This window comes from Orycteropus afer, unplaced genomic scaffold (genome assembly GCF_000298275.1).
Source record: "Orycteropus afer afer isolate SDZICR_OR568_19922 unplaced genomic scaffold, OryAfe1.0 scaffold00816, whole genome shotgun sequence".
NCBI lineage: Eukaryota > Metazoa > Chordata > Mammalia > Tubulidentata > Orycteropodidae > Orycteropus > Orycteropus afer.
The window spans coordinates 393,998-407,838 of NW_006922403.1; positions in this window are offsets into that span (position 1 = coordinate 393,998).

Sequence of the window (13,841 nt, forward strand, 5' to 3'; positions counted from 1 at the left end):
TTCCAACCTTGATTTTTAGTCTATTTTTCTCTTTGCCTCTAAAGTGGGTCTCTTGTAGGCAGCATATTGATGGGTTTTGTTTTCTTATTCAATCTGCAACTCTCCATCTCTTGAGTGGTGCATTTAATCCATTAACATTCAGTGTAATTATGGAGAAGTATGAAATTGTGGCTGTCATTTTGCTAAGTGTATTCTGTGGTGTTCCTGGTTTCTTTGTTCCATATTATTTTCTGTGCTGAGCTCATTATGTTTATGAATTTTGTTATCATTTCCTCTGTTGCTGTTCTTTTAGTATTTGCTGAATATTTGTGCTTGTCCACTTTTTTATTGTGATGTGAAAGTTTATCATCTTTCTTTGAGGTTACCATGTGATTTATAATTTTCTCCCAAGATTAGAAAAGTCCCTTCTCTCTTGCAACTCTCTTGACTTCCTCACCATTTAGAAGTTCTGTAACTAGTATTTTTCCCTCTTTTTGGTTTGTAGTTGTCCTCACTTTCCAACTGATGTCTCTGGTTACCTGTTTACAATCTTGTAAGCTCATTTTACTTTGGATATGTCCATAGCTGTGGTTTCTGGGTTATATCATTTTGTTTATCAGTGGTCAGTTGTTATTTGCTATTTTTGGTTCTCTGTTCAAAGGAGTCCTTTAGAATCTCTTGTAAAGTTGATCTGGTTTTAACAAATTCCCTCAGTTTCTGCTTATCTGGAAATCTCCTAATTTCGTCATGATATTTGAGGGACAATTTTGTTGGCATTTTTATTCTTGGTTGAAAATTATTCTCCTTCAGGGTTTTATATATACCATACCATTGCCTTCTCACTTGCATGGTTTCTGATAAGAAATCAGTGCTTATTCTTACGGGTTGTCCTTTGTAAATAACTTTTTGTTTGTCCCATGCTGCTTTCAGGAGTCTTTCTTTCGTCTTTTGTTTTGGTGAATTTGATGATGATATGTTTTGGTGATTTTCTTTTGGGGTCTATCTTGTTAGGGGTTCATTGAACTTCCTGAATGGATATATTCTCATCTTTCATCATATCAGGGAAGTTCTCCTCCAGCAAATATTGGACAATTTTCTTTGGGGTTTTATTTTTCTCTTCCTGTTCTGGAATTCCAATGACACATAGGCTATTCCTTTTGATGGTATCCCACCTGAACTTTAGGCTTTCTTCAATTTGTTTTGATCTTTTTTCTGATTGATCCCTTTCCAAAGAATTATTCAGGTATTTGTCTTCAATCTCATTAATTCTGTCTTCCATTGCATTGATTCTACTTCTTTGCCCTTTCAATGTGTTATCTATATCTGACAATTTAGTATTAATCTTCTGGATTTCTATTGGTAGATTTAGAATCATTTCTAATTTTTCATTTACTTTGTCATTTTGTTCTTGTGTTTTCTTCCAAAATTCTTCTAGGGTTTTGTTTGTGTTTTCCTTGGTCTGTTTCTCAATCCTTTGAAGATATCTAAATATAATTCTTTTGAATTCCTTATCAGAGAGTTCCAATGATGCTTCTTCCTCAGGGATGTGTTCTAGGTCTGTACCCTGCTCCCTTGTTTCTACCACTTTATCTTGTTTCTTTGTGGGGATTGTGATGATCTGTTGTCTCTAAGACATTGTATCATTGTTGTATTTAGATCTCTGTTAACTGTTTATGAAGAGCAGCCAAGAGTGAGTCAGGCTCTTCTTGGTGGTTGTTATCATTGGCCCATTGGTGGAGAAGAAGTGATGACTCTCACTCATTAAGTGAAGCTGCAGGAGGTGTGGATGTAGTTGTGTGATATGGGGACTGTTGTTGTCTTCCACTCAGTTAGACAAAAATAACAATTGAATATCTATCAAAAAAGTAAAAGCAAATAGACAAAAAAAACACAACATCTAATCACAGAGGAACAGTAACCAAAAAAAAGGAAAAAAAAAAAATACCCACAATATCTGGGGAGAGAGCAATAAGAGAAAAAAGGTAAAGAAGGAGAATAATGAGAAAAATATGGGAGAAACACAAAAGAAATACAACAAGGAATGGCGTTAACCACAAGAAAGAAAAAAAAAATTGCAGCCAGGAAAAGGGACAAGAAAAAAAGCTGAAAAATAGAACCTGAGAGGGGAAGAATGAAGAATAGTGAAAAGGACAAAAGTAATAATAATAATGGTCATTTTAAAACAGACAAAAACAAACAAACTAAAAAACAGAAAACAGAAAAAAAAAAAAAAATCAGCGCTAGGCAGGGCAGGGAACCTAGGTTCCATCTGAGCACACAGACTGGGATGGAATTCCTGCTGGCCCAGAAGAGGGGTTGGAGTGAGGGATGGCTGCATCTCCATTCACCAAGAGGTTGGGGGGTATAAGAGTAACAAGAGGAATGTTGCACCTTTCCAGTCATCTGCATCTGGAATGACCTTGTGGCTCCTGGCAAGTAGAGCCTGTTCATAAGTCCTTGGAATATGGAAGAATGCTGTCACTTTAACTATTCAAAATTCTCAAACCACTTGTAAACATTCAAAATGATTTCACCCTCCAGATAGGCAAAAATCTACAGCTCAGCCCTCTTTCCTTCATCTTTGCTGCTTCCCCTTTTATTCCCCAGCCACCAGAGCTGTCCTCTGTGCATTCCCTGGTTAGCAGGGTTGATTTTTAAGTTAATTCTTAGGTCCTACCACCACTTGGCAATATCCAGCCTTCAGGATCACTGCCACACCACAGCTCCATCTCTTTTTTTGGTATTTTCATACAAATTTTTCTTCTAGTTGGAGTTTACTACACTTTTATATCCTTCTCTTCAAGGCTCAGGGGTCCAGGATTATCTTATGTATCTGTGTTAATTTTTTCCCCTTTTGTTTTTTGAAAAGGATCTGTGCAGTCTTTCTGTCTATTCTGCCATCTTACTGGAACTCCCTACCCAGTCATTCTTTAGGAGGTTTCCCTGTGTTGGTTCTTTTTCCATTGATCTTCCTATTGTTAATTTTTAATTTTATAGAACTGTCATCTGAGAAGATGCTTTTCATTATTTCAATGTGTTTAAATGTATTAAAGCTTGCATTATGATGTAACATATGACCTATCCTGGAAATTATTCCATGTACACTGAAAAAGAATGTATATTGTGCTGTTGTTGAGTGAAGTGTTCTGTAGATGCCTATAATGTCAAGTTGGTGGATTGTATTGTTTAGTTCTTCTACATCTTTGCTAGGTTTCTTTCCAGTTGTTCTATCTTTCATTGAGAGTAGTGTATTAAAGTCTCCTATCAGGAGCTCTGGTGGCATAGTGCCTGAGGCATTTGACTGCTAACCAGAATGCTGGTGATTCAAACCCACCAGTCACTACTCGCAAGGGAGACTGAGCAATCTACTTCCATAGAGATACCACCTCAGAAACCCAAGGAAGGGTCACTATGAGTCAAAACTCACCCAACTGCAGTGAGTTTGATGTTTTGGTTTACTATTACTGTGGAGTCATCTGTTTGTTTTTTCAATTCTGTTAAAGTCTGATTTATGTGTTTTGGTGTTCTTTCATTGGGTCCATAGATATTTATTATGGTTATATCTTCTTGTTCAATTGATCCTTTAATCATTATAAAATGTCCTTCCTTGTCTCTTATGGTAGTTTTTGTCTTAAAGTCAGTTTTATCAGAAATTAATATTGCCACTCCTGCTCTTTTTGGTTGCCATTTGCTTGACATATCTTCTTCCACACTTGATTTTTAGTCAATTTTTGTCTTTGTCTCTACAGTGTGTCTCTTGTAGACAGCATATTGATGGGTTATTTTTTCTTATCCAGTCTTCAACTCTCTGTCTCTTGAGTGGTGCATTTAATCCATTGACATTCAGTTTAGTTATCAACAAGTGTGAATTGGTTGCTGTCACTTTGTTATGTGTTTTTTTTGTGGTGCTCCTGGTTTCTTTTTTCCATATAATTTTCTATGCTGAGCTCATTTTGTTTATGAATCATGTTATCATTTCCTTTGTTGCTGTTGCTTTAGGATTTGCTAAATATTTGTGCTTGTCCTCTTTTTTGTTGTGATGTGAAAGTTTATCATTTTTCTTTGAGGTTACCCCATGATTTATAATTTTGTCCCTGAGTTTAGAACAGTCCATTCTATCTTGCAACTCTCTTGACATCGTCGTCATATATAAGTTCTTTGACTACACTATTTTGTCCCCTCTTTTTGGTTTGTAGTTGTCCTCATTTGGCAATTGATGCTTCTGGTTCCCTGCTTAGAATCTTGTAAGCTTATTTTACTTATTATACTTCCATAACTGGATTAATTCCTGGGTTATATCATTATGTGTATTAATGGGTGGTTGTTTTTTGCTGTTATTGGTTTCTGTTCAAAGGACTCCCTTTAGTATTTTTTGTAAGGTTTGTCTGGTTTTAACAAATTTCTTTAATTTCTTCTTATCTGGAAATCTCCTAATTTCACCGTCATATTTGAGGGACATTTTTGCTGGTTATGTAATTCTTGGTTGGAAATTTTCTCTTTCAGCCTTTTATATATACAATCCCATTGCCTTCTTGTTTGTATGGTTTCTACTGAGAAATCAGAGTTTAATCTTACTCTTTTTTAGGTTGCTCTTTTATATAACATTTTGTTTTTCCCATGTTGCTTTCAGTACTCTTTCTTTGTCTTTGATTTTGGTGAGATTGATGATGATATGTCTTGGTGATTTTCTTTTGGGGTCTATCCTGTTTGGAGTTCATTGGACATCCTGAATGGATATATTCTCATCTTTCACTATATCAAAGAAGTTCTCTTCCAATAAATCTTGGACAATTTTCTCTGTGGTTTTATTTTTCTCTTCCTGTTCTGGAATTCCAATTACATGTAAGTTATTCCTTCTGATGGTATCCCACATGGATCTTAGGCTTTCTTCATTTTGTTCTGATCTTTTTTCTGATTGATCCTTTCCAAAGAAGTATTCAGGTATTTGTCTTCAAGCCCATTAATTCTGTCTTCATTTGATTTGACTCTACTCCTTTGCCCTTTCAATGTGTTATCTATATGTGAAAATTTAGTATTACTCTTCTGGATTTCTATCTGTAGATTTTGTATCATATAATTTTTCATTTATTTTGTCATTTTGTTCTTGTATTTCTTCTGAAAATGTTCTAGGGTTTTGTCTATGTCTCCCTTATTTTTGTCATTGTTTCCCTTGATCTGTCTCTCAATCCATCAAAGGTACCTTAATGATTCTTTTGAATTCCTTATCAGGGATTTCCAATGCTGCATCTTTCTTAGGGATGTGTTCTGGGTCTGTATCCTGCTCCCTTGTTTCTACTGCTTTATCTGACTTCTTTGTGTGTACTGTGGTGATTTGTTTTCTCCAAGATATTGTGATTTGGGTTTATTTATATTTAATTGGTGATTGTATATTGGAGTGATTGGCCCAATATTTTTCTTTCTTTCTTTCTTTCTTTCTTTCTTTCTTTTTTTGGACGTATCTGAGTAAACAGAGTACTGTGCTGCTCCTCCATTCATTAGGTGATAGCTCTTATGCACTCACCACCTGTCTCCTGGTGAGTGATAGTGAATGAGAGTGGCTGCACAGATCTTTGTTAGCTGTTTGTGAAGAGCAGTTAAGGGTGAGTTAGGCTCTAATTGGTGGTCATGTATCATTGGCCAATTGATGCAGAAGAAATTGGTCATCCTCACTCAGTAAGTGGAGCTGCAGGAGGTGCTGGTATGGTTGGGTCATAATGGCACAGTTGTCTCTCACTCAGTTAGACAAAAACAGCATTGAAAAACTATTAAAAAAGTAAAAGTGAGAGGACAAAAACACACATCTTATAGCCACATAGGAACAATCACCAAAAAGAGAAAATATTTACAAAAATACCTTAAAAAGCCAAAAGAAATATGAATAGAAAAATGGGGGTGTGCAATATCTGGGGGGAGGGAATAAGAGAAAAGAGGTAGAGTAGGAGAATAATGAAGAAAAACATGGAAAAAATGAAAAAGTAAAACAAAGAATGGGGAGAACCAAAAGAAAGAAAAAAAATGGGAACCAGGAAAAGGGAAGAGACAAAAAGCCAAACACTAGAACCTTTCCAGTCCCCAGTGTCTGGTATGTTCTTGCTGTCCCTGGCGAGTGGAGCCTATTCTTAGGTCCCTGGAATCTGAGAGAGCGCTGTCACTTTAAATACCTAAAATGGTGGAACCACTCATAAACATTCAAAATGGCTGTGCTCTCGGGACAGCCAAAAGTCCACAGCTCAGTTTGTCTCCTTCTTCACTGTTTCCCCTTTTATTCACCAGCTACCAGTGCAGTCCTCCATGTAGACCCTGGCTAGAAAGGCCAAATTTTTGGTTCATTCTTAGGTCTTAACACACTTGGCAATATCCAAATGGTCCATGTCATCAGGATCGCTGACAGTATGCATGTCTGTATGTCTCCTTTTTTGCTGTTTTCATGCAGGTTCTTTTACTAGTTGGAGTTTAGTCCACTTCTGTATCCTTCCTTTCAAAGCTCAGGGCTCCAGGATTATCTTCTATGTCTGTGTTAATTGGTTCCTCTTTTCTTTGTTGAAGAGGATCTGAATAGTTTGTCTGAAAAATTCTGCCATCTTACTGGAACCCCCCAAACCTCTCTTTTAAGGAGCATTCCAGCTATACTTTCTTCAAGACAGATTTTTTCATTCTTCTGGCAGTCCATAGTAATTTTGGTATTCTTTGCCAACACCACAATTCAAATGTATCAATTATTCTTTCTTCCTTATTCATTACTCAGCTTTCACATGCATATGAGGTGAGGGCAAAAACTATTGCTTAGGTCAGGTGCTCTTTAGTCTTCAAAGTGACATCGCTGTTCTTTAACACTTTAAAGATGTATTTTAGAGTAGATCTATAATACATCACCTTATTTCTTGACTGCTGCTCTGTGGGCATTAATTATGAATCCAAGTAAAATGAAATCCTGGACAAGTTCAAGCCCATATCCATTTACTATGATGTTGTTTGGGAGCTCTGGTAGCATAATGGCTAAGGCACTTGACTGCTAATCAGAAGGCTGGCAGTCAATCTACTTCTGTAGTGATACTGCCTCAGAAACCCAAGGAGGGGTCGCTATGAGTCACGTCCGACTTGACGGCACATAACAACAGCGACATCATGATGTTTATGGGTCCAGTTGTGAGGATTTTTGTTTTCTTTATGTTGAGGCATATTCAGTTCATACTGAAGACTGTAGGCTTCGATCTTCATCAGTAAGTTCTCTTCACTTTCATCAAGGACAGTTGTGCCATCTATATATTGCAGGTTGTTTATGAGTTTTCTTCCAATCCTGATGCCGCAATCTTGTTCATATAGTCCAGGTTCTCAGAATGTTTGCTCAGCATGCACATTGAATAAGTATGGTGAAAGGATACATCCATGATGTACATTTTTCCTCATTTTAAGCCATGTAGCATCCCCTTGTTCTGTTTGAATGACTGCTTCATAGTTTATGTACAGGTTCCTCATGAGCACAGTTAAGTGTTCTGGAAATCTCATCCTTCACAATGTCATCCATAATTTATTATAACTTACAGAGTCAAAAGCCTTTGCATAATCAGTAAAACACAAGTAACCATCTTTCTGCAACCCTTTTCTTTCAGCCCAAATCCATCTGACATCAGCAATGATATCTCTCATTCATGCTCTCTTCTGAATATGACTTGAATTTCTGGCTGTTCTCTGTCACTATACTATTATGACTGTTTTTGAATTAATTTTAGCAAAATTTACTATGTTTGATATTAGTTATATGATTTGATAAATTCTACATTCTTTGGACTCACCCTTTTTTGGAATGAACACAAATATGGACCTCATTCAGTTGGTTAACCTGGTAGCTGTATTCCAAATTTCTTGGCATAAATAAGTGAATGTTTCCAGTGCTGCATCCATTTGGTGAAACATCCAAAAAGGTATTCTTTCATTTCCTAGAGCCTTGTTTTTCACCAATTCCTTCAGTTTCACACTTGGACTCCTTCTTTCAATATCATCAGTTCTTGACAAATCCAAGGTTGACAAGTAAAATGGCACAGTCCCAAATATGTTCACATATTTATTTGAATGAATGGAGAGTGTACTGAAAGACAAGAAAGGAAGTGAGTGGGAAGACAAAATTCTATCCATATTATGAAGAAAGGAAAAGGGTTAATGCTTCAAAATATCCCTGCCTACACTTGCATAAAAGGGTAGTGTAGATTGATTGGTAAACTTGTCCTTTTTCAAGCAAGAAAACTGGGTGTGATTACTAGCCAATGCACTGCATATGCAGACTCATTCATCTGTCAGTGGAGCCTGGATGCTGCTATGATGCTAAACATGTTTCAGTGGAGTTTCCAGACTAAGACAGACTAGGAAGAAGGGTCCCTTGATGTTCTTCAGAAAATTATGTAATAAAAACCCTAAGGATCACAAGAGTCCAATCAGCAATGATTAATGAAGATAGTAGAGGATGGAGCATCATTTCAATCTATTTTACATAGTGTTGCCATTAGATGAAGTCCAACATTATTGTAGGTAACAAAAATGACATTTGTTTTAGAATATTTGATGACCTGTACAAGATGTACATTTCTCCAGATTTCACAAAAATAATGATGTTTTGGTTACCTAGTGCTCCTCTAAGAGAAGATACCACAAATGGGATGGCTTTAACAAGCAGGGATTTATTCTCTGACAGTTTAGGAAGCTAGAAGTCCAGGTTCAAAGTTTTAGCTCCATCTCATGCTGCTCTCTTATACCAATTAGTGCCTGAAGGCAAACCAGTCCACCAGGAAGCCACCTCCTGAAAAACATTCAGCTTTCTCCTCCATGGGCTAGTAAACCAGTCATTCTGTCTCATGCCAATCTCTCTGCTGCCACTGTCCCTATGGCAGTCTCTCTGTCAGTCTCTGTGCTGGTCTTAGCATAGGCATCTCAGGTCCAAGGATGCATTCCACTCCTGTTTCCACATTTCAGATATCTGTAGAACACCCAGCTCTCTCAGTACCAATTTTTTGTTTTGTTTTGTTTTGTTTTCTAGTGCTGCTCTAACAGAAATACCACAAGTGAGATGGCTTTAACATACAGGGATTTATTTTCTTACAGTTTAGAAGGCCAGAAGTCCAAGTTCAAAGTGCCAGCTCTAGGGGCTGGGTGAAAGCCCCTCGACCTTGGGCTTCAGCTCTGCCTCTTGCTCCCAGCCCACTGAAGCTGGGGGCTTCCCTTATCTCAGACAGCTGCTGGCTGCTGAGGCTGACAAACCCAAAGTTGACAAGTAAAATGGCACAGTCCCAAAATTATCAAGAAACATGACAGGTCGCTACTTCAAGTCCAGAAACAGTCTCAAGATCAGCAGACAACATGCAGACCACTGAGATGAAAACTCACCCAAATGCAGGATCCAAATGATGGGGAAAATATACCACATAGACTTCCACTGTTCCCCTCAAATCCCTTTTATATTAACATGATCTGATAGTTCCAACAAAGACTATGTTGGCTATCTATTTGATTGGCATCTCTATGTACCATTAATACATCAGTATCATGTCATAAAAGTACTAACAAAAAAAATGTACTTTCACAAATTAAGTAAGACATACACAAATACCAGAGGTCATGAAAGACATTTTAAAACTACACAAAAATCCTAAGTTTCTGAATGATAAAAGTAAAAAAAGAAATGACAAACTTTGAAAATTATTTGCAATATATAGGATAAAGAGCTGATTTCTTAAATTTATAAAGGACTTCTGGAGACTTCTGGTAAGTTGGCAGAATAGACATACAAGCTACACAGACCCTCTTCAATGAAGAAAAGAAAAACCAGTTGACACAGATAAAGAAGATAATTCTGGAGCCCTGACCTTTGAAAGGAAGGATATAGAAGTGGAATGGATATATGCTCATCAACTAACAGAAGAACATGAATAAAAAACAGTGAATAAGAAGACAAATGGAGCTGCAGACTGTCAGCTATCCTGATGGCTTGAACAGTTTAAATATTTACAAGTGATATTAGGACCTCAGCAGTAACTGAAAACCAGCCCTGCTTGCCAAGGACTGCATGGACAACTGCTTTGGTGGCTGACACTAAAAAGGGAAGCAGCAAAGAAGGTCAAACTGAACTGTGTACTTTTAGCTATCTAGACAGTGTAGCCATTTTGACTGTTTACAAAAAGTGCAGCCATTTTGGATATTTAAAGCAGATCTTGCTGAGGACAGCAAAACACAAGTAAACATATTGGGGGCTTATGACTGGAAAGGTGCAATATGTTCCTTGTTACTCTTATACCTTACACCCTCTTGGTGAACGGAGGTGCAGCCATCCCCCACCTCCACCCAATCTGTGCTCTGACAGACACTGGATGCCCTGCCCCTCACAATTTTTTTGTTTTTGTTTGTTTTAAAATTATTCTTTTTATCTTCCTTTCTGATTATTTATTTTTTATTCTTTCTTTTTCCCTTCCCAAGTTCTAGCTTTTGTTTTTTTCTCTCCCCTTTGCCTGGTTCCCATCTTTTTTTTTTTTTTTTTTCTTTTTTTCTTTCTATTTATGTTTCTATAGTGCCAAAGTCAATAGTCATATTGACTATGCAAAGGCATTTGATTGTGTGGATCATGACAAATTATGGATAACATTGAGAAGAATGGGAATCCCTGAGCACTTGATTGTACTCATGAGGAATCTGTACCTTGACCAGGAGGCTGTCGTTGGAACAGAACAAGGGGACACTACATGGTTTAAAATCAAGAAGGGAGTGCATCAGGGTTGTATTCTTTCTCCACACTTATTCAATCTATATGCTGAGCAAATAATCCGAGAAGCTGGACTATATGAAGAAAAACGTGGTATCAGGATTGGAGGAAGAATCATTAACAACCTGAGATATGCAGACGATACAACTTTGCTTGCTGAAAGTGAGGATGACTTAAGGCACCTACTGATGAAGGTTGAAGAATACAGTCTGCAGTATGGATTACATCTCAACATAAAGAAAACAAAAATCCTCACAACTGGACCAATGAGCAGCATCACAATCAATGGAGAGAAGATTGAGGTTGTCAAGGAATTCACATTGCTTGGTTCTACAATCGATGCCAACGGAAGCAGCAGTCAGGACATTAGACGTCGTGTAGCATTGGGAAAGTCAACTGCGAAGGAACTGTTTCAAGTGCTAAGGAGCAAGGATATCTCCTTGAGGACTAAGGTGCACCTGACACAAGCCATGATATTTCCAATCACCTTGTATGCATGTGAGAGCTGGACAATGAATAGGGAAGACCGAAGAAGAGTTGATGCTTTTGAGTTGTGGTGCTGGCGAAGAATGCTGAAAGTACTATGGACTGCTAAAAGAACTAACAGATCTGTCCTGGAGGAAGTGCAGCCAGAATGCTCCTTGGAAGCAAGAATGGCCAGACTTCATCTCACCTATTTTGGTCATGTTGTAAGAAGGGACCATTCCCTGGAGAAGGATGTCATGCTTGATAGGGTGGAGGGTCGACGAAAGAGGGGGAGGCCTTCAACGAGATGGATTGATACAGTGGCTGCGGTGATGGGCTCGAGTATAGCAGGGATTGTGGGGCTGGTGTGGGATCGGGCAGTGTTTCGTTCTGCTGTGCATGGGGTCGCTATGAGTCGGAAACGACTCGACGGCACTTAACAACAACAACAACAACAGTGCCAAAGTCATTTGACTGATAATCAGAAGGCTAGTGGTTCAAACCCACCAGCCACTCCCTGGAAGAAAGGTTGGGTGATTTACTTCCATAGTGATACCGCCTCAGAAACCCAAGGAGGAGTCGCTATGAGTTGTATCCAACTCCACAGCAGTGAGTTTGGTTTTGGTTTTGGTTTTGTCTTTTAAAAATATTTCTTTAAGTATTTCTTCTCATTTATTGCCTTTCCTTTGTTTTGTTTTGATTGGTTTGGTGATGTTTCCTGTGTATTTACGCAGTATATTTTTTTTGTCCTCTTGTTTTCTTGTTTTTACTTTTCTGGTGGTTCTTTTGATTGTTGTTTTTGTCTAACTGAGTGGAAGACAGCAACTGTGCTCATACTACTCAACCATACCCCCATCTCTAGCAGCCCCACCTACTGAGGGAGGGCCACCATTTGCTTCTGCACCAATTGGCCAATAAGAGATAACAGCCAATACAAGTCTAACTCAGCCTGAACTGCTTTTCACAAACACCTAACACATATGTGCACTCACTCTCAATCTCTATCATACCCCCCATAGACAGGTGGTGAGTGCATAAATACTATCAACTAGTGAATAGAGGAGCACAGTACTCTGCTTACTCATATATATCAAAACAAAACACAGAAGAAAAAAAATCTTCAGCAAATAACACTGTGGTAGTTAAGTTGGTATGTCAACTTGGCTGGGCCTGGTAGAGTGGCTGAGCAGCTGGAGGTAGTTATTCCCGTGGAGAGATTGGTAATTAACTCCAAGGTGGAATCTATTGGAGTAACTGAGTAGCTGCTTTACAGATGTGGTTTGCGTCCAGTATAATAGAAGCAACTTTGAGGAAGGTCTCCAGCCTTTTGGCATGCTTGAACCCTGCATGTAGCCAAGTTATTGTTCAACAGCCTGCCATTCCCTGCTGATCTTGCAACTTCATCTGAACTTGAATTAATGGTCTGCCATGTTGTTTGGTAATATTGGAACTGTGCCTTTTTACTTGTCAACCTTGGGCTTCTCAGCCTCAGCAGCCAGCAGCTGCCTGAGTGAAGAAAGCTCAAGTTTCAGTGGGCCAGGAGAAGGAGCAGAGCTGAAGACCAAGGTTGAGGGGCTTTCACCAAGCCCCTAAGGTCTGGTGCTTTGAACTCAGACTTAAAGCCTCCAAAATTATAATAGAATAAACTCCTGTTTAGCAAGCCATTCCATTTGTGATTTATTCCTATCAGAGGGGCACTAGGTAACTAGAACACACACCAACATACAATCATCAATTAAATATAAACATAATGTTACAATGTCTCAGAAACAGCAGATCATCACAGTCCACATAAAGTGCTTCTACAAATCAATTTTTAAAGAAACAACCTTTAAAAGGAAAAGAACAAAACATGAAAGAAAATTTCAGAAAAATGAATACTAATGCTTCTTAAAAAGTAGAATTATTAATATAGTATTAACAGGTCTTCCTTGTAGGTGTATGGGTATTATCCTATCATTGACAGCTTTGTGCTTCAGGATAGCTCTTGAAATGTTCCTATTGGTGATGAATCTGACACCATTCCTCTTAAAATTATCATTTCCAGCATAGTATACCATAAGATTGTCTAATTAAAATTGGCCAATACCAGTCCATATCAACTCACTAGTGCCTAGGGTATAAATCTTTATGCATTTCCAATGGCTAAACATGATGAGCTGTGGAATGACATCAAGGACATCTTACATGAAGAATGCAAAAGTTCATTAAAAAGAAAGAAAAGATAAAAGTGGATGTCTGAAGAGGCTCTAAAACTTCCTCTTGAATGGAGAGAAACTAAATTGAAGGAAGAAAAATTATAAAACAAAAGAGCTGAACAGTAGATTTAAAAAAGCAGCTGTAGAAGACAAAGTATTATAGTGAAATGTGCAAAGACCTGGAGTTAGAAAACTAAGGAAAGAATATGCTTGGCATTTCTCAAGTTGAAAGAACTGAAGAAAAAATTCAAACCTTGAGTTGCAATACTGAATGATTCTATGGGAAAAATATTGAATGATTCAGGAAGTAGCAAAAGATGATGTCAGGAATACTCAGAGTCACTATACCAAAAGGAATTGGTCAATCATCAACCATTTCAGGAGATAGCATATGAACAAGAAGTGATGGTTTTAAAGGAAGAAGTCCAAGTGCCATTGAAGGAATTGGGGGGAAG